A 22,988-nucleotide genomic window follows, 5' to 3' on the forward strand; every position below is an offset into this window, starting at 1 on the left:
AAAATGCTCATTTTGTGTTAAGAGAAATAACTACCAAAAAAGCAGGACAAAAAACCAAATGTTGGCAGAAAGAGGTTTCAGGTGACCAGTAACAATAATGATCTCCCATTAAAGGGAATCTGTTAGACGATTCATGTGTGAACCATGAGCAGCATTAAATCCTGAAACATATGAAATGAACAAAGCGCACTGCCCTGTGTGAAACCTCAAAACAACAGAGTGACAGGTGATGGTTTAAATTGCTTACCAAATTTGGTTGTGTAAAAGTGTGCACAACACATTAAATGCATTGGAAATGGATCATGTCAAGGCTGCTGCTCCTTCCAACACTATAGGTGCATACAAATCACAGAACCACTTTCTTTCTCATTCAAGGAGTAACGGACACTGCCACAATCCAGAATGTGAACCACCATATACATTTATTTACAACAACACAGATGTTCAAGGATGTTCTGTCCCCTTCCTTAGATATCACTAACATAAAACAGAGTGCATATAACACTTCATAGTGTGATTGTAAAACAATTATACAAATTTATTAAATATTAAGTATTACATCAATTTGTACACCCATAAATAAGCAATATAGATAATATAAATAAAATGTATATAAAAAATGGGAAATAACGCACAAGAAAATAGAAGTGCATAAAAATACATAACAAAAGTCATAAGAAACTGATAAACAAAGAGCAATAAATTAAATACAAGTTGCCTCAATAGCCTCATTCAGGCTGGGTTCACACTACGTTTTCTCCCATACGGGAGCGCATACGGCAGGGGGGAGCTAAAATCTCGCGCTCCCGTATGCGCTCCCGTATGTAATTCATTTCAATGAGCCGGCCGGAGTGAAACGTTTGCGCCGTATGCGCTTTTACAACCGGACCTAAAACTGTGGTCAACCACGGTTTGAGGTCCGGTCGTAAAAGCGCATACGGTGCAAAAATGAGCCGACCGAACGTTTCACTCCGGCCGGCTCATTGAAATGAATTACATACGGGAGCGCATACGAAGGCATACGGGAGCGCGAGATTTTAGCTCCCCCCTGCCGTATGCGCTCCCGTATGGGAGAAAACGTAGTGTGAACCCAGCCTTACTTGAAATTATGACAGGCACCATTTTTGCAGACAGCAATGTATCACTCAAACAATTCAGAAAGAAAGTTTAAAAATGAGCCAGGACCATGGAGAAGAGTCACCAACTTTTTTTTTTTTTTTTTTTTTTTTTTTTTTTTTTTACAAGTTACCTTTATTTAATCCTTGAATAAGTATTCACCCCCTTGAACTTAAAAAGACTTAAAGGGTACCTCTCATCAAATAAATTTTTGATATATTTTAGATTAATGAATGTTGAATAACTTTCCAATAGCATGTTAATGAAAAAATATGCTTCTTTCTATTGTATTTTTCCCGATCAGTCCTGTCAGCAAGCATTTCTGACTCATGCTGGAGTCCTAAACACTCAGAGCTGCCAGCCTGCTTTGTTCACAGCCAAACAGGCTGTGAACAAAGCAGGCTGGCAGCTCTGAGTGTTCTCCTTTGTGAGCAAAGCAGACCGGCAGCTCGTAGTGTTTAGGACTCCAGCATGAGTCTGAAATGCTTGCTGCCAGGACTGGTAGTGAGACCCCTAGTGGTCATTTCTTCAAAATGGAAAATTAAATAGAAAGAAGCATATTTTTTAATAACATGCAATTGTAAAGTTATTCTGCATACATTAATCTATAATATATCAAAAGTTTTTCTGATGAGAGGTACCCTTTAAATAGGACTTTTACCATCTGACCAACACAACATGCACAGCATTTTGAAAGTACAAAATACTTTTTATTGTGACACAAACAATAATGAAAACAAAAAAATACTGACATCTATTAGATAAGTGTTCAACCCCCTGGAGTCAATACTTTGTAGAACCACCTATTGCTGCAATTACAGATGCGGATAGAGGTGAAGCTGAGAAGAAGAGCTGCAACAATAACTCTTATTCTCGATTCTAATTCATTTCATGCTACAAGATCTCAATTATACACTTAAAAGGGGTTATCCACCCATGCTTAGGAAGGCTTCGCGCTTGTCTTGGGGCTAAATGGCTATGTTGTGAGTTCACCATAGCGCTATGGCTACCTTTTTGTAAAATCGCTATTTCCTGTTGGAAATCTCTGTTCTACAAAGTATTGTGGGATTTGTAGTTTGAGTGAGGTCATTTTTCTCCCTCCCACAAATTGAAACACAGGTGTGCTGCCTTCCATGCTTTGCTGTAATCAATAGACCATTTTTTTTAACCAGGGTGCCTACAGCTGTTGTAAAACTACAATTCCCAGCAGAATGATCTCCTTCCCACCCAGTGATGCAACCTGGAAAAACCTGAAACAGTAACTCTGTATGCTGTTAAAAATAAACATTGTGGCAAAGATTACATAAGAATTGCGATACCACCATCCCACACAGGTACAGACACTATATTATGAACTACACTAACATTACAGTCCCTGTAGCATAGTCAAATAAAAATAAATAAATAAGGCTGTTAAAGGGGTATTCCGCCCCTAAACATCTTATCCCCTATCCAAAGTCATGTGATGTCAAGCCCCCTCCCATAGACTTGCATTAAGGGGTGGGGTGTGACGTCATACGGGGGCGGAGCCGTGACGTCACGATCTTCCGTCCCGATGGTCGAGATGGACTTCGCCTCAGGACCTCCAGCGGTTCCGGAAGCCGCTACAGGTGGGTGCAGCATGGAAGATCCAGGGGGTCGCCAGCAGTGGGACCCCGGCGATCTGACATCTTATCCCCTATCCTTTGGATAGGGGATAAGATGTCTAGGGGCGGAGTACCCCTTTAAAATGTGCACCAAAATCATTGATTTGATTACTAAGGGCAAAACTAAGCAACATTCATCATAAAAAGGTCCTGGGCAACACCTGCACACATCTGGTGGTCCTGCTGCTTCTGGTATAAATATGACTACACACTGCCCCAGTCTTTTTACAGCTTCCATTCCCTTCCTTCAATGTTAGCGATAGCAACAAGAAGACAACCACTAACATAAGTATCTTTTTTTTTTCCATGCCAAATATCTAAAACCTCTAATTAACGAAGTTTGGAAGTTTAAAAAGCAGCAACGACTAATACTGTGGATTTAGATTAGTCTACTTGGGCGGCCTCAAATAAACACAAAATAACTGTATCCTGAATTTGAAACTATTTAGATTTAAAGCTTAAGTACTAGATTTGTAATGGTAATACGGCTAAAGACTATTATTATTATTATTATGATTAAGTCCTAGTCAACAATCTTGAATATATGATTAGGTAATAAACAAGCCTGTCATGAAGGTATTTTAATATTAAATCATCAGTTGAACACATAAGGTTTATTAAAGAGAAGCACAGCCACTGATGACTTAATCTTTATGCTGTGAATAGTTTCACTTCTAAATTCCAGCCAGTGATTGTAAATAGATAGATTGTAGTGTTTAATGATACCATAACAGACATTCCTTATAGTAACCAGTGATGTAAAACTTGTCACATTACTACATACTGTTGCAAACCTATTTCTGTTAGCAAGGCTCTGCAAGAGGATACTTCTATACTTTAGCTTGTATTCCTACCTTCAGACTGACAAACACAGCCAATCATTTCTTGCCTATCTTAGGGAGCCAACTGTATCTAGGGGATAGGGTTGTCGACCAGAGTAGCATAACATAATGAAGTGTCTTTTTTGATTGCCCCAAAGTTTCCAGCATGCATCTGAATATTAAGTGTTTTGTGTAAACAGCATCTGGATAATGTTGTAAAGAACCAGGGCATAGATAACACTGACTTGCAACAAGTCTTCCTATAAAAAAAAAAAAAAAAAAATCACCCCATAAACCATATGTGCAGGACAGTAACGCTTTTTCTACAAAACATTACAAATATGTGAGCCCAAGCATTGTCATTAGTAGAGTTTTTTTTTTTTGCAAGTAAAAAAATAAAGTGCAGGCTCCACAATGTACAGACATGGAGGTATTTACACAGGAAGTATTGTATGCAGGCATTCTCTATGTGCATAAGCTCTTAAATCGAGCATCTTCAGCCTAAGGAGCCTTTTACACATGACGATTATCAACAGAACAGGCCAATACTTATTTGGCCTGTATAAAAGGCCTAGTGATCAGCTAACCAATAAGCAAAAGTTTGTTTGTCAGCTAGTTGCTTAGCTTGTGCGGCCCTAAAAATCATCTCCCTGTGTAAACAGAGGATGTACTTCTTGAAGAGTACAGCCCCTTGAACAATCTAGCGATCATTCATGCAACCCTTTATTCACAATAATTAGGTCCTGAAAGGCTAGGTTTCCACTCTGTTTTTTTTTTCTCGCAGTTTTTGGATATCTGCCACTGCAGTTTTTGAGCCAAATTCAGAAGTGGATCCATAAGGTAGGAGAAGTGTAAGTCCTTCCTTTATATGTCCTATTCCTTTTGAATACATTTCTGGCTTTGGCTCAAAAACTGCAGTGGCAAATATCCAAAAACTGTCAGAAAAAAAACCAAGTGGAAACCTAGCCTAAGGCTCCTTTTTCCATGCGCTGATTGACTTGTACATAGTCGATTGGGCAGCTGTCTACTTATGTACAAGGAACCCAAGAGCAGCACGCCCTTAGCCTGGTGTTACAATCCACTTAGACTTTCCTATAAAGCTTTCACAACTAATTGTACTTTATTTATATTCGTTACCACATGGTTTGAAGGCACAGCAGACTGTGGTCTCAAAGCAGATGTGCACTGTTAACTATGCACACAAAATTTCCTCAGCACAAAATATTTAAGATCTCACAATATTTTTATGAAAATTTACACAAAAAAAAAACAAAAAAAAAACACCTACCTGTTGTTATTCAGGAACTTGGACAGAAGACACGGACTACTCAGATTTATTGACTAGTTTCAGATCTAGAAGTAAAATGAAAGCAATGAATATCTCTTGGTATAGTAAGTTACAAATATCTAACATAAAACATTAAATACATGAAAAAAGGAATGCAACAGACTGTTGGCATCAAGGCTTTTGATTACACTTTTGTCAATTTTAAAAGGATAAACATCAATGGCAGGAAAATCTGCAACATAGGTCACGTGTGGCTATTCCATTATATGGTCAATGTCATAACCAGAAATGACAACTTAAAATAGAAAAAAAAAAGCATGGCCACCAGGTGTCTTACTTCTATTAAATTTGCCATTCACTGCCTGTTAGACTCCATCTCTGGTAAGAGAGAAACAAAGATGGAAAACGGGAAGTGGGAGAAGCTTTGTGGTGTGTAAGGATCACACTGTCCCTGAAAAGGTAAATCAAAGTTTCCCACTCACTACAGATCAGTACATAGCGTACAAATCTTTGTTGCTGTGTTGCTGCAGTTTCATTTATTTCTGCTGACACAGCACCTTATAAAGCCAGTGCATTAGTAATCCCTTTTCTCCATATTCTATCTGTAGCAGAGTAATGTAAATCATTCAAAAGCATAGTTCCAGCCTGTTGAGTCTTGTGCAATTTTACCTGCACTAAGTCATGACATAGCAGTAAGGACTAGGTGCTGGGCTGTGACTGGCCAGACAAGTGTGGGAAAATAAATAACTGTGCACTACTGGCAAACAATGCAGCTCCCGTCACGCCCAGAGGAAAAAAAAAAGAAAAAGAGCGAGAGAATGCAAAATAGTTGTGCACCATGGATAGGGACTCTCAGGGGCTAAATAGATTTTTAAAACTAAGAAATCACAGGTATGTTATAAATTATGTAGTTATAATGTTAGCAATACCTTGCCTCCTTCCTACAGCTTCTTAAAAACAGGTAGAAAATACCACATATAGGTATGCATTCATCTAGGTATCATATAGCTTTGGCTCCTTTCACACCAACTGTTGCTCTGTTTTAAAGACCCGTTATAATGTCCTGTTAAGGAAACCCTTAAACACGGCCATTGAATGGCCGTTACAAAATCCCATTCAAGTCTATGGGATTTTTTGATTATCAGTTATGACTAACGGACGTTATTTTTGATGGCACAAAAGACCGTGCATGCACTAATTTTTGTCCCGTCAGAAATAACGGTGGAATAACGACCGTTAAAATTTTAACATTGAAGTCCATGGCAAATGGATGAGCCTTTAACCCCTTAAGGACCCAGGCATTTTTTGCATATCTGACCATTTACGCAGTCACTCTGGGATGCTTTTACTTTTCATTCTCATTCCGAGAAGGTTTTTTCGTTACATATTGTAATTTATATCAGTGGTAAATTTTTGTCGATACTTGCATCATTTCTTGGTGAAAAATTCCAATATTTGCTAAAAATTTGGCCTTTTTTTTTTTTACTTTGAAGCTCTCTGCTTATAAGGAAAATGGACGTCCCAAATAAATGATATATTGATTCACATATACAATATGGCTACTTAAAATTTTCATCATAAAGTTGACATGTTTTTACTTTTGGAAGACATTGATCAGAGGGCTTCAAAGTTCAGCAGCAATTTTTAACAAAATTTTCAAAATCGGATTTTTCAGGGACCAGTTCAGTTTTGAAGTGGATTTGAAGGGCCTTCATACCAGAAATACCCCATAAATGACCCCATTATGAAAACTGCACCCCTCAAAGTAGTCAAAATGACATTCAGTAAGTGTGTTAACCGTTTAGGTGTTTCACAGGAATAGCAGTAAAGGAGAAAATTCTAAATCTTCATTTTTTACACTTGCATGTTCTTGAAGATCCAGTTTTTATATTTTTACAAGAGGTAAAAGGAGAGAAAACACCTCATATGTGAATGTAAAGTGCTCTGTGGGTGCACTAGAGGGCTCAGAAGGGAAGGAGCAACAATGGGATTTTGGAGAGTGAATTTTTCTGAAATGGTTTTTGGGGAGCATGTCACATTTAGGAAGCCCCTATGTGCCAGAACAGCAAAAAAAAAAAAAAAAAAACACATAGCATACTATTTTGGAAACTACACCCCTCAAGGCACGTAACAAGGGGTACAGTGAGCCCTAACACCCCACAGGTGTTTGACGATTTTTCGTTAAAATTCGATGTGTAAATGAAATTTTTTTTTACACTAAAATTGTGTTTTTTCCCCCAAATTTAACATTTTTATAAGGGGTAATAGGAGAAAATGCCCCCCAAAATTTGCAACCCCATTTCTACTGAGTATGGAAATACCCCATGTGTGGACATGAAGTGCTCTGCTGGCACACTACAATGCTCAGAAGAGAAGGAGCGCCTCAGAAGTTGGGGGCCTTGTGAGTTTACAAAGCCTCCCAAGGTACCAGAACAGTGGACTCCCCGCCCCCCCCCCCCATGTGACCCCATTTTGGAAACTACACCCCTCACGGAATGTAATACGGGGTACAGTGAGCATTTATACCCCACTGGCGTTTCACAGATCTTTGGAACAGTGCAAATGAAAACTTACATTTTTCATTTTCACGGACCACAGTTCCAAAAATCTGTCAGACACCTGTGGGGTGTAAATGCTCACTGTACCCCTTATTACATTACATGAGGTGTGTAATTTCCAAAATGGGGTCACATGTAGGAGGGGGGGGGGGGTCCATTGTTCTGGCACTATGGGGGCTTTGTAAACACACGTGGCCTTCAATTCCAGACAAATTTTCTCTCCAAAATCCCAATGGCGCTTCTTTTCTTCTGAGCATTGTAGTTTGCCCGCAGAGCACTTTACATCCACATATGGGGTATGTTCTTACTCAGAGGAAATAGGGTTACACATTTTGGGAGGCCTTTTTCCTATTTTCCCTTGTGAAAATAAAAAGTTTTCGGTAACACCAGCTTTTTAGCTAAAAAAAAATTTTTTTTTTCATTTTCCCATCCAACTTTAACAAAAATTCTTCAAACACCTGTGGGGTGTTAAGGCTCACTATACCCCTTGTTACGTTCCGTGAGGGGTTTGGTTTCCAAAATGGGGTCACACATGGGTATTATTTTTTTTGCATTTATGTCAGAACCGCTGTAAAATCAGCCACCCCAATGCAAATCACCAATTTAGGCCTCAAATGTACATGGTGCACTCTCACTCCTGAGCCTTGTTGTGCGCTCACAGAGCATTTTACGCCAAAATAATGGGTATTTCAATACTCCGGAGAAATTGCATTACAAATTTTGGGGGTCTTTTTTTTACCTTTTGCCTCTTGTGAAAATAAAAAGTATGGGGCAACACCAGCACGAAGTGTACATTTTTTTTTACACTAACAGGCTGGTGTAGACCCCAACTTTTCCTTTTCATATGGTGTAAAAGGAGAGAAAGCCCCCAAAATGTGTAACGCAATTGCTCCCGTGTACGGAAATACCCCATATGTGGCTCTAAACGGTTTCCTTGAAATACGACAGGGCTCCGAAGTGAGAGAGCACTATGCGCATTTGAGGATTAAATTAGGGATTGTATATGAGTGGACATAAGGGTATTCTACGCCAGTGATTCCCAAACAGGGTGCCTCCAGCTGTTGCTAAACTTCCAGCATGCATGGACAGTACGTGGCTGTCCGGAAATGCTGGCAGTTGTTGTTTTGCAACAGCTGGAGGCTCTGTTTTGGAAACACTGCAGTATGATAAGAGGCAGTAAGAGACAGTGTAAGGGGGTATATATGTTGTGTTTTTCCCTTTATTATGTGTTAGTGTAGTGTTGTGTTTTTAGGGTACATTCGTACTTGCAGGTTTACGGTGAGTTTCCCGCTAGGAGTTTGCGCCGCAGCTCAAACTTGAAGCAGGAAACTCACTGTAAACCCGCCCGTGTTAATATACCCTGTAAATTCACATCGGGGGGTCGGGTGTGGACCTCCAGCTGTTGCAAAACTACAACTCCCAGCGTGCACTGACAGATCATGCATGCTGGGAGTTGTACTTTTGCAACAGCTGGAGGCACACTGGTTGGAAAATCTTCAGTTAGGTTCTGTTACCTAACTCAGAATTTCCAACCAGTGTGCCTCCAGCTGTTGCAAAACTACAACTCCCAGCATGTAATGATCACTGAAGGGCATGCTGGGAGATGTAGTTATGCAACAGCAGGAGGTACCCAACTACAACTCCCAGCATGGAGAGAACACCCTTTGTTGTTTGTGCATGCTGAGAGTTGTAGTTTTGCAAGACTTAGAGGGCCGCGGTTTAGAAACCACCGCAGTGATCTCCAAACTGTGGCCCTCCAAATGTTGCAAAACTACAAATCCCAGCATACCCAAACAGCCCTTCGCTGTTTGTGCATGCTGAGAGTTGTAGTTTTGCAACATTTGGAGGGCCACAGTTTAGAGACCACTGCACAGTGATCTCCAAACGGTAGCCCTCCAGCAGATAGCGGGTTTGAATTGACACCCCACCCCCACCCCCAAGGGGTTTGCTCGGGGTGCCTGCTGAACGGAAATCCCACGGGTGTACAGGTATGCCCTGGTTCCTTAAGTGGTTAATGTCATCCGTTTGCACCAGGTTTACAATATCCGTTATTACTTCTGAGCATGCTCAGAAGAGGTGACATCAGCAGACTCCTGCAGTGCTGAGGGACAACTACTCCCATAACAAAACAAACTTGTTTCCATGATGGGAGTAGTAGCTTCCTGACTGTGGGAGTCTGCCGGTGGCTGGGGAGGCTACATTACTGTTCGTACTACTACCGCCATCATGGAACAGAATCTGGGGGGAATAAAATTATTATATAGGATTATATAGAAATTATGCACAGGTAGTTAGAGTCCCTGCCATTTGTAAAAAAAAAAAAAAAAAAAAAAAAAGGGTGCATATAAACTTGTCTGATTTGCTAAGGAAAACCTAATATTCTCTGCAATACCACTAAACTATGCAATTGTTCTTACATGACACAAATGTACTAGAAAAGGCGATATTTTTCCTTTAGTGATTCCTGAATAATGCAGAAAAAGAAACAAACATGCCTTAGTACTGTAGGCAACAAGTCAGTGTTACAGACTAGTGATAGCTACAGCCTAAAAGGGAAAAGTCTCTATAACCTTTAATATAAAAAAAAGGTTAGTTAATAAACTCCATGGGTAGAACAAGCTGTCAGTGAGAGGAAAAGGGAATCTCTTGAATATATTTAAGATAGATATGAATGTTTAAGAAAACATTTTATTCATCTATCAAGCATCTTGGCTAGAATACAAGCCTTCTGACAGTAAAAAGGAAATAATATGCAGTCACATGTAATGTAAATTGTGCTGTCAAATTATTTCACAAGATAATTATTTAAAAGTGCTGACCTCCAGAAGCAACAGAGTATTACCATCACTATTAAAGGGGTACTCCCGTGGAAAACTTTATTTTTTATTTTTATTTTTTTATCAACTGGTGCAAGAAAGTTAAACAGATTTGTAAATCACTTCTATTAAAAAATCTTAATCCTTCCAGTAATTATTAGGGGCTGTATACTAAAGAGTAATCCAAAAATGAAATGCATTTCCTCTGATGTCATGACCACAGTGCTCTCTGCTGACCTCTGCTGTCCATTTTAGGAACTGTCCGGAGCAGCATATGTTTGCTATGGGGATTTTCTCCTGCTCTGGACAGTTCCTAAAATTGACAGCAGGTCAGCAGAGAGCACTGTGGTCATGACATCAGAGGAAATGCATTTCTTTTTGGGATTTCTCTTTAGTATACAGCTCCTAAAAAGTACTGGAAGGATTAAGATTTTTTTAATAGAAGTGATTTACAAATCTGTTTAACTTTCTGGCACCAGTTTATTTAAAAAAAAAAAAAAAAACAGGTAGATCAGACGAATTCTTTATTATATCTTGCTTCAACACATGGAGAACATGACAAAGTGACGTGTTTCGGCCCTAACGTCGGGCCTTAGTCATACAAAGTAAAACAGAACATACAAATCTTATATAGGGAGTACGTCACTAGGCTCACCAATCATCTGGTCTGGACCGTGAAGTACCCTCCTCCTACTCAATCACCATGCAGGTGCGGCAACACCTGTATTGTTGGTGCGGCACGGCAGCACGGAATGGAGTAGCATGACAGTATGGGACATAAAATACCATGCAATGTATCAAAATAGATAGGAAACTATACAAAAATATATGTTTATAAGTATAAAACCATAATATCAAAGACATTCTTTCAGTCAAGTGGACAATTGGAGGTCCCAACGGAACAGGAGGTAAAGACAATAACGATATACAACTTATCTGCCAAGCTTCTTTCTACTGAACAATTGTCTGTATTGCCTAAGGGACTCACTTTTTCACCCGCGACTCACTTCGATTTGTACCGTACTTTATTGGACATGAACAAGTTTGTTCCCAACATGACGGTGAAAAGACATTTTCATAACATTGACTTTGTTGATAACGCTAGTCCTGGGATAGAAATGCTTAATACATCCATTCATGAAATTGCTAATCATGATTTTGCAAGTGTTTCTCATGCCAGTATTAACAATACATTTGATATGCATAATGAGGAAACTAACGCCACTGTTTTTGAGTCCTATTCACATATCTCTTCTTCTGTTGTTATGGGGTATGTAGAAAAACCTTTAACTTTTGGGGATTTGGTTCTAGTGTCGGAGCTGCAGGAACTCCAGCACCATGATTATGGTGTGGACACACCTTAATTTCCGACCCCAAACCCCAATTTTTATCCGGTTAGCTCCCGCACCACTGCACTGGATATTCTCCAGGATGCAGTGGAGAGGGAGCTTACCTCCCTGGAGAGACAACCATGTAAAATCAAGCAAAACCTTACCAGAAAAGAAAAACCGGCATTATCAGAATTGTCTTAAATGGAGGATATGGTTGTCCACCAAGCGGACAAAGGGGGAGCCGTGGTGATTCTGGATGGGGGCCTTTATGCTAAACTTAATTTGTCCATGTTATCTGACGTGGACACATATAGGCCCCTCTCCAGTGATCCAGCAGCTCTCTTTAAAGGGGTTCTCCGGTGCTTAGACATCTTATCCCCGCTGGGGACCCCCGTGATCTTGCACGCAGAACCCTGTTTATAATCAGTCTGATTACCGGCAACCACAGGGCCGAGGGCGTGTGACGTCACGCTCCGACCCTCAATGCAAGCCTATGGGAGGGGGCGTGACAGCTATCACGCCCCCCTCCCCTAGGCTTGCATTGAGGGGCGGAGCGTGACGTCACACGCTGTCAGCCCTGTGGTCGCCGGTAATCAGACTCATTATAAACAGGGTGCTGCGTGAAAGATCACGGGGTCCCCAGCGGCGGGACTCCCGTGGTCAGGCATCTTATCCCCTACCCTTTGGATAGGGTATAAGATGTCTAAGCACCGGAGAACCCCTTTAAACGGGAATTATTCACCCATGTGCACCTGGCTGTAAATTATGGTATTCGATCTAAAAAAAACAAGCTGAATACTTGATAGTGGATGACCCTGTAGTCCCCATTTTTCATTCTTTGCCGAAGGTCCACAAGGTTTTTTTTCCTCCCCCTCTCAGACCTATTGTAGCAGGCATTTACTCTCTGAATGAGAGACTATGCTCTTGGGTCGATGCTTCCCTCCAGCCCCTAATTCCACATATGCCGGGATACATTAAGGACACAGGGCACACATTGTACATGATGAGCCATATTAAGTGGAGGGACACATACAGGTGGATTACAGCGGATGTTTCTTTGTATTCAGTTATCCCCCAACCCTTGGCTCTGCAGGCTCTCACTTGGTTCCTCACCACATACTCAGATTATACCCCTGTATTGCAGGATTATATCATTCAGACAGTATTTATTACACCATAATTACTTTATGTTTGATCACCATTTTTACTTGCAGACTACGGGAGCTTCGATGGGGGCGAAGTTCTCCCCCTCTCTCGCCAACATATACATCTTCTTCCCTGTCGAACCCCTTTTTAACATCTATTGTCTGGTATGGCCGCTACATAGATGACCTCCTGATTATTTGGGGGTCGGATGTGGCGGCCATACCAGACTTCTGCAAGTATCTCAATAATAATGCCCTGAATTTGACATTTACAGTGGCCCATGAAGATACCAGTGTCAATTTCCTCAATTTGCATTTGGTGGGTGACGAGGGAAGATTCAGTGTTATCACCAACGCATACCGTAAAGAAACTTCGGTCAATTCCATACTTCATGCATCCTCCTGTCCCTCTCCACATGTAATCCGCAACCTTCTGGTGGGAGAAATGATCATGGCCCGCAGGAATTGTTCTGCGGATCCCGATTTTGAGCTGGAGGCACGGAATATCTTTTCTTGTCTCCCAGCTTGAGGTTACCGTCCCCGAGACATTGAACGGGGTATCAATATTGACTCTAAGAGGACACGGGATAGACTTATTTCCCCTGCTTCCAGTGGAGTTGATTATACTCAGTCCCCTGGAACAGACTCCCCTATCGTGTTCAGTACAACAGTTTAAGCAGATTTGTAATATCATTCATAAATACATGCCGGTTATTACCTGTGACCCTGCTTTTCAGGGTGTGTTTATAGCCGGTTACAAATGCATCTCAAAGAGGGCCCCCACAGTAGGACAGCTGATTTCACCCAGTCTGTTTTCCACACATTCGCAAAAACCGCAACCTACTTGGTTGCGTTATATTGGATCATACTAGTGTGGCCATGGCAAATGTGTATGTTGCAGATTCATGCAAAACTCTGCTACTGTGGTATTAACTTCTACTGTTGATTCCTACAAGATCATGAAATATATTAACTGCAACACACCCAATGTTGTCTATGTACTCACATGTAGTGATTGCAGACTGCAGTACGTGGGATGTACGACCACCCCATTAAAGGTCCGTATCCGGAAACACATCTCGGACATACCCCACTTCAATTCAAAGCACATGTCTATGGTGTCCAAACATGTAGCAGAAGTACATGCAGGGGACACTTCTTCCCTTGCGTTACAGGGTCTCGAACGAGTCACACCTCCGATTAGGGGCGGCAACACCAGATCAAAACTCCTAGACCGGGAGGTCTTTTGGATTCTAAAAGTTGGATAGCCACATCCTGAAAGGCTTAAATTAAAGGATGGACACCATTCTCCATTATTGAAGAGTCTATATTTTCTCATATAGTCCAGTCTTGTACTAATATCTTTATTTCAGTTTTTATTTATTGTCTTCTTTTTATTATTATTTTTCACACATATACTTTTTCGGTATGGTCCAGCCCCGTCTGTCCCATTACCTGATTCTCTCCATTGTGGCTCCCTGGTTCATATATCTATTCTTTCTAATGGGGTTGCCATTCTGGTTGACATGTAAGTCTCCATACTTACCTGTATTCAGAAATTATTTTGTGGAACATTTATTCCTCTAGTATGTAGGTTTATCCAGGGACTTTACATATATGTTCCTCCAGTTTTGAACATCTCATGTTTTCTCATACGTACATGTTTCAGTCAGCAGACTGTATGCTGGCACATTTAAAGGTCTTATATATACTTTGTATTTGTCAAATATTAACAATATAAGCTTATATATAAATTTTAAGAAATCATGAACTTTATTTCAACATTTATTCAGTAGTATATATATAAAAAAATTCTAGTGTCCGCTTGACTGAAATAATATATGTCTTTGATATTATAGTTTTATACTTATAAACATTTTCTTTTATAGTTTATAGTTTTTTTTTTTTATAGTTTCCTATTTATTTTGATTGATACATTGCATGGTATTTTATGTCCCATACTGTCATGCTACTCCATTCCGTGCTGCCGTGCCGCACCAACAATACAGGTGTTGCCGCACCTGCACGGTAACTGAGTAGGAGGAGTGTACTTCACGGTCCAGACCAGATGATTGGTGAGCCTAGTGAAGTGCTCCCTATATAAGATTTGTATGTTCAGTTTTACTTTGTATGACTAAGGCCCAACGTTAGGTCGAAACACGTCACTGTCATGTTCCCCATGTGTTGAAGCAAGATATAATAAAGAATTTGTCTGATCTACCTGTGCTGGACATTCTCTCCATTCATATTACTGTGCTGTAGGCATTGCCCACGCCAGTCCAGGTGCTACGGGCTTAGGAGCGAGCTGGACTTTTACCTGTTTGCTGACATTCCAGGATGCTACATTTATAGGGGATAGGGGACATGGGAAGGGGGAGAAGTGTTTCATTAAGAGTAGAAAATGCATGAACACTCAGGCTATGCTTCCACAAAGTTCTCACAGCTATTATTTGAGACCCATAGATGTCTGGAAAAATAGGCAAAGAGCCTTTCCAGGAGTTTTCTTTTGGTCCTTATTATGATAGTTATTTTGGACCTTACAGGGGTACTCCGGTGCTTAGACATCTTATCCCCTATCCAAAGGATAGGGGATAAGATGCCTGATCGCGGGAGTCCCGCCACTGGGGACACCCGTGATCTTGCATGGGGCACCCCGTTTGTAATCAGTCCCCGGAGCATGTTCGCTCCAGGTCCGATTACCGGCGACTACAGGGCGGGCGGCGTGACGTCACGCCTCCGCCCCTGTGTGATGTCACGCTCCGCCCCTCAATGCAAGTCTATGAAAGGGGGCGTGACAGCTATCACGCCCCCTCCCGTAGGCTTGCATTGAGGAGCGGAGCATGATGTCACACGGGGGCGGAGGCATGAAGTCACACGCCGCCTGCCATGTAGTCGCCGGTTATCAGACCGGACTGATTATAAACGGGGTGCCGCGTGCAAGATCACGGGGGTCCCCAGCGGCAGGACTCCCGCGATCAGGCATCTTATCTCCTATGGTTAGGGGATAAGATGTCTAAGCACAGGAGTACCCCTTTAAAACAAGTGGTTTATGGCTCAAAAACAGCCCAAAATACTTTCTGTGAATAGCTTAGCATAGCATAGCTTTATGGTGAGTAAAGCCACATCTCCACATACGTTCAAAGTCTGTCCGGTATTCTTTTACTCCAAACAAACACTATCATTTTTCCTCTAATGTGTCCCAACGTTTCCATCTGTATGTAGAAGTGCACATTCAGAGAATCTAGAGTCTAAATATCAACATATACACCAACAGAAATAAACTCCACAGTACGTACTTATCATAGACTCCACAATACTAGCTAAGAACATATACATTTCTATATTATTATAACATTTACTTTTTATGAATAAAGAAATGTATATATATTCTTATAAGCTAGTATAGTGGAGTCTTATTTTTGAAGGTGTATGCATGCAAAACTGGTTTACAATTCATGAGGGAGATCTGATGCGAGAGATCATAATGGTTATCTCAGGCAAAATACAGACATTACCAATTAACTGTCCATTACACCTTTTAGTATTGATAGAAGAGAATGAAGGCTTAGGCCCTTCACACTGCCATTGCTCCCAGTCAAGAACGGACGTTAAAGTTTTTTTGTGACTTTAACGGCCGTTCTCGTGATGGGGAGCAATGGGCAACAACGGGTCCAGGCAGCTCCCATTTACTATTATGGGGGCCGCCTCGACCGGCCGTTTTTTTAATGGGAATAGTGGGAGAAAAAGACGACTCTTGCAGTCATTTTCCTCCCGCTATTCTCCCTGGCTCCCCTGATGCCCGTCACACTGTCGTGTCATAAGGGCATTGTGAAAGTATGTACAGGATATTCTTCAATCCAAGCTGGTAGGGCAGGGAACAGCTGCTGGTGATTTTTGAGCCAAAGCCAGCGGATCCAACATGAAGTCCTTTTATATTTCCAATTCTTTTTTAATACACTTGCACAAATACATTTTGCACAAATATAAATTCTCCTCAGAAGTTTCTGTAGGGTGTCATTTTTCTGAGGCAAGGCAAAGGTTGTATGAATTCGAATTGTTTATTTTTTTTATATTTGCGCATAATTTTTGTGCCTTTTTATAAAAAAGACCGTTAATAAATCTCGTCCCCTGCATAGTCAAGAATGAAGCACGGCATTTCACAGTCACTTTTGCCAAAGTTGTCTAGACGTCTATTAAAGTTGTAAATTGTGCAAATTTTTTGCGCCAAATTTTGGCCAATAAAATGTCAGAAAGGCAATGATAAATCTCCCCCCTATGGCTAAGTTTCTACTTTTTTCTTTTCTTTTTCTTTTTTTTAAACGCCAAGAAAAAAGCCAGTTTCTTTTCGGTCAAAAAACGCTGCGGCCAGATGTTAGCTGTAAATCAATGAGAAATCGCTAAATTATTTTTCCACTTGGCGTTTATCAGTTTGGCTTTTTATTAAAATTTTTTTTTTTTTTTTAGCCTTTTGGCGTTTTTCATTCTTTTTTAGCTCCTTGGCGGTTTTGCAAAGTCGCAGCATGTTGAGCCAATGGCGTTTTTCCCCTGAAATTGTGGCGTTTTTGGGAGAGAAAATACGTCAAGAAAAACGATGTGTGGGTTTTAACTTTCTGGTGTTTTTAGCGATCCAAAAAAGTGATGGAGATACCTTTTTTAATAAAACTTGGTAGGGTACCATCAAAAAATAAAAAAAAAAGATGCAAAATTGTATTTCTTTTTTTATAACAATTTTTATGAATTTTTAAAACAGGGATCAATTTATGTGTGCGGGCAGGGACCTAAAAATGTAGCCAAAAATAATCAATATGTTGTGTGTTTTTCACTTTTTTTTTTTTTTTTTTTTTTTTTTTAGGTAGTACTTCCAGCATGGAAGTAGTAGTACCTGTACTTCTGACACCCGTTGTGATCCTCCTGTATAATTTATAGATGCGGGTGGCCGCTCTTCTATGGTCCCCTGCACTGCCATATATACCGTATTTATCGGTGTATAACACACACTTTTTAGGCTAAAATTTTTAGCCTAAAGTCTATGTGCGTGTTATGCGCCAATACACCCCCAGGAAAGGCAGGGGGAGAGAGGCCGTCGCTGCCCGCTTCTCTCCCCCTGCCTTTCCTGGGGTCTAGAGCCCTGCTGCCGGCCCTTCTCACCCCCTGGCTATCGGCGCCGCTGCCCGTTCTGTCCCCCTATCGGTGCCGGCGCCCCATTGCCTGCGCCGACAGCCAGGGGGAGAGAAAGGGCAGCGGCACCCATTGCCGGCGCCGCTGCCCCGTTGCCTCCCCCCATCCCCGGTGGCATAATTACCTGGGTCGGGTCCGCGCTGCCTCCGGCGTGCATCCCCGGCGTCGTTGCTATGCGCTGCACGGCGCGGCGCATGACGTCAGTGCGCCGCGCCAGACATAGCAACGACGCAGGGGACGCACGCCGGAGGCCTGGAGCAGCGCGGACCCGACCCAGGTAATTATGCCACCGGGGATGGGGGGAGGCAATGGGGCAGCAGCGCCGGCAATGGGTGCCGCTGCCCCTTCTCTCCCCCTGGCTGTCGGCGCCGCTTCTCTCCCCTTGGCTATCGAAGCCGGCACCGATAGTCAGGGGGACAGAATGAGCAGCGGCGCCGATAGCCAGGGGGAGAGAAGGGCCGGCAGCAGGGCTCTAGACCCCAGGAAAGGCAGGGGGAGAGAAGCGGGCAGCGACTGCCTCTGTCCCCCTGCCTTTCCTGGGGGTGTATCGGGGTATACACGCGCACACACGCACCCTCATTTTACCATGGATATTTGGGTAAAAAACTTTTTTTCCCCAAATATCCTTGGTAAAATGAGGGTGCGTGTTATAGGCCGGTGCGTGGTATACCCCGATAAATACGGTATACACCTATTCAAATTTCCCCGCAGAGAGCTGTGATTGGCCAGATGGTTCCAGCCAATCACAACTCTGTGGGAAATATGAGTAGGTGTATATATACGTCAGTGCAGGGGACCATAGAATCTATACATAATTTTTTTTAGTATAGAGTATAGTGCAGAGATGCGAGCGCTGTATAGAGCCGCTACGCATCTCTGCTATATTATGGATGATTGCATAGGGTGTCACAACTGAAATCCGGGGTGATATATCTATTAGTACAGGTGCTACTACTCACATCATGGAACAGTGTGATCCAAGCTGGGAGTAGTAGTACTACCTAAAAAATGTTTAAAAAAAAATAATTAAAAATAGAAGAAAAAAGTGAAACACACACTATTAAAAATTAATAAAAATGTTGTCAAAAAATATAAAATTTCGTTTAATAATTTTTTTTCCATCACTACTGCATACTTTTTTTTTTTTTGGTACCCAACAAATTTTGGGTACCAAAAAAAAAAAAATATTGCCAAAGGGGCCAAAAATGCAATTTCCACTCAAATGCAAAAAACGCCAGAAAAAAACGCCAGAAAAAAATGCCAGACACAGGAAAATGCTGTCGCGTTTTTCTGGGTATTTTTGGGCAACAAAAAAAAACTTATAGAAGCTTAGCCTATGTCCCTAGTCCAAGCTGCTGCACTTGTTTGCCATGGAGGTAAAAAAAAAAAAAAAAAAAAAGAGACACTGACCTAACACTACATCACACACATTATGTGCATTCAATGTACCAACATGCACCATTCCTGGACGTCCTACGGCAGCACAGAATGGGTTAAGTTCGTCCTCCCGAACTTGTCAGAAGAGGTAATTAGCATAAAAAAATTAACAAATTAGCGTAATTAGCCCAATTAACAGACCCCTCCCTCTAGGTATAAATGGACAAACCCACAAACAGACCACAGAGTTTTTTTCTTCTGATCTCAGAAGGGGTATTAGGGGGTTTTTTTCCCTCCTGTATTTATATATACTATTGTTTCTTTTTTTACAGGTTTTTGGCCTGGATTATGCGGGTAAGCTGTGAAGCACTCCGCTTTTCTCGCTATGTTAAGGTGACTGTGAAGTCCCGTTCGCATGAAGATGTGTACTTTGAGCCTAGCAGGTACTGTGAAGTACTTAGCTTACCATGCGGTGCCTGCCCGGTCTGGTGTGCTCTGGGCTCGGCGTGTTTGCTTCCGAGTCAACGCAGCTCCGGTCTCCGGAGCGCTTAGAGGTCCGCGATCCAAGGGGCGTTCCCGCGTGCAGTGAGTCGCGATTCGCGGGAGTCCGGAAATGAGCTGCGCGTCACGGGGAGTGGGCGGGACGCCTGCGTTTCCCGCCATGTGAGGCTTATAAACTTGCTCCTTGTCATCCCTGCTGCCGTAGACACTGTGCTTGGGGCAGCAGGGCTCTGGAGATTAAAAGTAAGTTTTTTTGTTTGCTTCTGGGTATGCATGGTTTACTGTGAAGTTTCCCACACTGCCAATATGTATATATAGTAGTTGATTGGTTAGCATACTGTGGATATGCATCTATTAGGTTACTGTGAAGTACCTTCCCGTTTAATTACTGTCACTACTATCTTGGTTGTTTATGCTGTGGTCTGGTCATACAGTTCAGAATTGCTTTACTATTGACCCCCCCTTTTTGTCTACAGATGTCGGACGAGGCACCTAGGGGTAAAAGGTCCAGCAAGGCAAAACACAGGCTATGTGAATCATGTTCCCAGCCTCTAGCAGATGATGCAGAAGGGGATGTGTGCGGCAGATGTTCACTACAGCAACCAGTGGAAGATGATAGGTTTGGAGATGAGGCTTCCTCCTTCTTTGAGTGGTTTAAAAAACGGATATCCACTATACTACCGGGAGAGAGTCCCTCAGCAAAAAGGCGTAAGATACAACACAGAGCTGTCTCTCCTGCAGACTCTGAGGCATCTGAATCAAGGTCCTCTGTAGAGTCACAAGACTCTCCGGAGGATTACTATATCTTTCACAAGGATGACATGCATTCCCTAATAAAATCGGTGAAACACGTATTAGAGACTGATCGTTCCACAGAGGGGAGAATTCCCAGGGAAAGTCTTTATTACTTTCCTGTCTCCAAGGACAGGGTGTTACCCTCTCATCCTGCCATCACCAAGTGGTTCACGGCCAACTGGGATAAGCCGGAGAAAAGAGTAGATGTTGGATCCCGTTTTAGGGCGGTATACAAGCTGTCATCCGAGGCTACCTCCTCATGGTTCAATCCTCCTAAGGTGGATTTGCCTGTAGCCAAGCTAGTCAAGAAGTCATACTTTCCTTCCGAGGAATCTTCTGTTCTAGCTAATCCTATGGATAGAAAAGCAGAGTCTCTGTCTAAAAAAGCTTTTTCTACTGCTGCAGCAGTATCCAAGGTAGCGATGTCCTCTGTTCCGGTGGCCAGAGCGCTCCGAATATGGATAAGTCAATTATCCAGAGATCTTATGGATGGAGTCCCTAGGGACGACATCATCAGGAAAATTCCTGTCATGAAGTCTGCGGCAGAGTTCCTGTGCGATGCTCCACTGGACACACTGCGTCTATCAGCCCAAAATATGGCTGAATCAAACTCTATAAGGAGAGCCCTTTGGATCAAGCAATGGGGAAAGGGGGACGTAGCAGCCAAGAATAACCTCTGCTCCTTACCTTTTTCCCCAGAATCTCTCTTTGGGCCAAGCCTAAAGAGTATCCTCAAAGACATGAATGATGACAACGATGCCTTCCCAGGAACATCCAAAAGGGATGCATCTAAAGGCCGTCCAAAATGGCGGAGGTCTCCCAAATTCCAAAGGAGGAATTTTCAGCCAGGCCAGTATAATAGGCCTAGGTTTGGTAGGCAGAGGAGAGGCGCAAACTCTAGCTCTGCCTCTAAGAGCAAACCTCCAGAAAAAAGGAAGCCCTTATGACGCCACCTTAACATCCCCCAAGGTTGGAGGAAGGTTAGAAAAATTTTTTCAAGTGTGGGCTCATACGACACAGGACAAGTGGGTTCTTTCAGTGATTCAGAAAGGCTACAAACTCGAGCTTCTTTACTCCCCTCCGGGGAGATTTCTTCTCAACACAAAGCAGGACCAGAATGTGATTTCTCTGGTCAAGAGTTTTCTGGAGAAGAACGCAGTGGAATGGGTACCACATCAGGAGCGGTTCACCGGGATTTATTCAAGGATTTTCGCAGTACCGAAGTCCAGCGGGAAGTGGAGATTAGTTGTGGATCTCACGTACCTGAACAAGTTCATGATCAAGAAACACTTCAAAATGGAAACTATAAGATCAGTACTTCCTTTGGTGAACCAGGGAGACTTCATGGCGACTCTGGATTTGTCAGACGCCTATCTACATGTTCCCATCCATCCGGCATACAGAAAATTTCTCAGATTCACATTAATGGTAGACAACACAACATGGCATCTACAATTCAAGTGTCTTCCCTTCGGGCTGAGCTCAGCACCGAGGGTGTTTACGAAGCTAGTGGTGGTTCTTTCGGCGGCATTACGCCTCCAAGGAATCACGGTGGTGCCGTACCTGGACGACTGGTGGGTGAGAGCTGGGTCCAGCCTAGATTTGTCCCATCACATGAAGGAAATAATTTATTTTCTCCAAAATCATGGCTTCCTAGTCAACCTGGAAAAGTCTCAGTTGATTCCATCACAGCAGATTCTTTTTTTAGGGTTCATAGTAGATTCCCTAGCGATGAAAATCTCCATTTCCCGGGAGAGGGAAACGAAGTTGAGGAATCAGATAAAATTCCTGATAAGATCCAAGAAGGTATCTATTCGTCAAGCAATGAGAGTCCTGGGCAGCCTTACATCAACGATAGATGCGGTCCCCTGGGCAAAGGCCCATATGCGCAGTCTGCAGACAAGGGTTCTCTCATGCTGGAACAGATCAAAGACAGATTTGGAAAGCTGTGTCTCGATTCCTTCAATTCTCCGCAGGGAACTTCGTTGGTGGCTCATGCGGAACAGGTTCTCTCAAGGAAAATCGTTACTACCATCGCAACAAATTGTCATCACGACCGATGCTTCAGCTCGTGGATGGGGAGCCTGCATTGGCAATCGCTGGACCCAAGGCCTTTGGTCCCAGGAAGGAGATTCGCTGTCCTCAAACATGAAGGAGCTGCGAGCAGTGCGTTTAGCACTGCTTCACTTCACCCCTGTTTTGCTTCACCAGGATGTCCTAGTCAGGTCAGACAATCTGCCTACAGTTTTTTATCTGAACAAACAGGGGGGAACCAGGTCTCAATCCCTGATGTCCGAGTGTGCCAGGATCTTCAGATGGGCGGAATGCAGCGTCAACAGTCTTGTGGCAGTACACCTACAAGGTATCCTGAATGTCAAAGCGGATCTTCTCAGTCGGAGATCCCTTCATCCAGGCG

At 42.4% G+C, this 22,988-nt stretch overlaps 1 protein-coding gene across 2 annotated transcripts in view; it reads right to left on the minus strand.

Annotated features, from left to right (window-relative positions):
• Positions 1 to 22,988, minus strand: part of PLXNB2 (plexin B2) — a 332,704-nt gene that overhangs the window by 215,834 nt on the left and 93,882 nt on the right. For both annotated transcript variants that reach the window (XM_056573761.1, XM_056573757.1), the window contains exon 2: positions 4,872 to 4,936. The gene's annotated coding sequence lies outside the window, so the exon portion shown is untranslated. The remainder of the gene's footprint in view (positions 1 to 4,871; positions 4,937 to 22,988) is intronic.

The sequence above is a fragment of the Hyla sarda genome, chromosome 4, assembly GCF_029499605.1.
Source record: "Hyla sarda isolate aHylSar1 chromosome 4, aHylSar1.hap1, whole genome shotgun sequence".
NCBI classification, from domain to species: domain Eukaryota; kingdom Metazoa; phylum Chordata; class Amphibia; order Anura; family Hylidae; genus Hyla; species Hyla sarda.